This window comes from Alosa alosa, chromosome 8 (genome assembly GCF_017589495.1).
Source record: "Alosa alosa isolate M-15738 ecotype Scorff River chromosome 8, AALO_Geno_1.1, whole genome shotgun sequence".
In the NCBI taxonomy this organism is placed as follows: Eukaryota; Metazoa; Chordata; class Actinopteri; order Clupeiformes; family Clupeidae; genus Alosa; species Alosa alosa.
Genome location: NC_063196.1, coordinates 14,795,308 through 14,798,218, shown reverse-complemented (window position 1 = coordinate 14,798,218; position 2,911 = coordinate 14,795,308).

Sequence of the window (2,911 nt, the reverse complement as noted above, 5' to 3'; positions counted from 1 at the left end):
CAAGTGGCTTATTCAATCATATGCAAGCATTTTTTGATTAGGCCCAGCCTTCTGAAGCAACACTTCAATGGATCGGTTCCAGATGGATGAGTGGAGCTAGGCGGAGCGAAATTCATCTGGCTATTGCCAGGTTAAACAGCAACATCCATCTTCTTTGTTTTCAGGTAGCAGGGAATTCAAGCCAAACTGTTGCAACTCTGCCATCAATCATTATGTTAAACCCGCCTAACGACTCTATACACAATTTTTTTGAGCTCACAAGCCAACGGAGAGTTGCTGGACTAGCCCTGGAAGCAAATGTAATTTGCTGCCGCTAGGGTGCGTCTAGATTTCTAGGCTACCGGAAGGAGGGATTCAAAACATCTTTCTCGAAGAAGAAGAAAAGCACAGAAAAGGTGGAGGATGAAAAGACTACAAGCAATACAATGTTGTTATTTTACCTGAAAATAATAGCTTCAAAATAATTTTTATTACGTGTGGACCAACGTATAATACTACAATACTGTGTTCCCAAAATTGTAGCCTATTGCCCTAAAGTAGCTCTGGTGTTTCGACCAGGAATATGACCCTTTCCATCAGTACTTGGTGCATTAGATGCCCCTTTAGTACCTATTGCATTTCTACATTGTGTTACTTTAAGGAAGCCAAAATCAGAAATGCATAGCCTAGTTGGCCTAGCCTACTAGAATGAATTGTCTTGGTTGTAGCCTAAGGCCTTTACAAGTTGAAAATACAAATGGGGATAGAATAGGACACATTAGCAGATATTAAACAAATTAAATGGAAATACATGGAGCATCAAAAGTGGCATCAGGGTCTGCTCAGCTGCTGCAGAGTGGGTTGCTCTGCAGGATTATACATTTTAGATGTCATCAGTGAACCAAATCAGAGCTGAATTCACAATCTCTCTCTCACTTGCTATGAGGAGAGTGGAATTGTGGTTTGTCTCAGAGTGTGTGCAACCGGATAGTGTGCCACGACAAAAACACTCTGTGTTCCATGATAACCAGAATGCTCTCCATGGCAACAAAAGACCATACTAGGGCCAAATCATCCTCAGTGATACCTGTTCTAGTACCCTATCCACAGTCCTTTTCTATATTGAACAGCAAGAGCAAGTACTAGCATTGGCATAACAGATTCAAAAGTGACCTACAAATGGCTGGCAGCAGTTACACTAGCTAAGCCACCCTTCTTATCTGTGTGCTTCTCTCAACAGCAATGGCACAAATTGCATCTAGCTAGACAGGCAGTATTAGAAATGTACTGTATTCACCGGCTAGTAGTCCTCGTAATAGTAGTAGTAACATCAGCAATTGTTAAGCAGATTAATAAATAGTAATATTAGCAGTAGTAGTAATGTTTCCCCTCCAATGTGTTTTATTTTGAATGTGTCATTAATAATGGAGATTGTGTGTGGGTGCTGTTCAGAGCCTGAAGCCTGGTAGCAGTAGTAGGTCATTGTAGAGAAAGAACAATGAGTCTCTGCTCACTGAAGCACTCTCTGCAGTTGACTAATATTTTAAGACAAGAAGCAAGACAGCAAGGTCTTTAAGCAGAAGGAGATAGAACTCACGGCTTGGTGGGGGAGGTGGCAGTAGCTTCAGGATTTGTTCATCCTTCACACACACACACACACACACACACACACACACACACAAAGCTGGCAAGAGAAAGCATGCGGGGCTGGGCTCTGCCTATGCCTTTGACAGGATGACTCACTCCTTAGTCTGAGGAGATTGATACCATCAAACAGACACACACACACACACACACACACAATCTCATTCACATAGTCTCTCTGTCTCTGTCTAATACACAACCACACACCACTCTTACACATGCACATCAATGAAAACACTCAAACACGAGCATACACTTGCATATTCATTACCACTCACCTGCAAATCACACACACGCCCACATACACACACACGCACGCACGCACGCACACACACACCACACACACATTAAAAACAAGTAAAGCGAGACAGCCATACTGAGGAGCTTCAGCTTTGCGGCCCGAGTCTCCCAGGGAGAGGGAGCAGAAGTGAGGGGGATCCATGGCAACCGTCGTTCTGACTGCATTATGCATATGCACACTGTGCATTTGTGAGGACGGGTTGGGCTTCACAGAGCCGAGGAGGCCCGAGCCGTCCAGCCTCGGAATGTCCAGAGGGTCAGAGGGAATGAATAATGACCAACAGAGCTGTGTGCTACTTAGTCTGGGCACTATCCAGGTTGTGTGCTATCCAGGTTGTGTGCTATCCAGGCTGTGCACCATCCAGGTTGTGTGCTATCCAGGCTGTGCACCATCCAGGTTGTGTGCTATTCAGGTTGTGTGCTACTCAGGTTGTGTGCTACTCAGGCATTGTGCTATCCAGACTGTATGCTATTCAGACGGTGTGCTATCCAGACTGTGTGCTACCCAGTCTGTGCACTATCCAGGCTGTGTGCTATTCAGGTTGTGTGCTACTTAGCATTGTGCTATCCAGGCAATATGCTATCCAGTTATGAATCCAGGCTGTCCTGTGTCCCATCCAGGTTATTAAGGCTGTGTGCTATCGAGGCTGTTCTGTGTGTTAGGCTGCTATGTGCACTATCCAGGTTGTCTGCTCCAGTCTGTGCACTATCCAGGCTGTATACTATCAAGGTCATCTAGGCAGTGCACTATCTGGGCTGTATGCTATCTAGATATTCCAGGCTGTGCACTATCCAGGCTGTATACTATCAAGGTCATCTAGGCAGTGCACTATCTGAGCTGTATGCTATCCAGATATTCCAGGCTATGCACTATCCAGGCTGTATCAGGGTCATCTAGGCAGTGCACTATCTGGGCTGTATGCTATCCAGATATTCCAGGCTATGCACTATCCAGGCTCTATGCTGTCCAGATTTTTCAGGCTTGGTT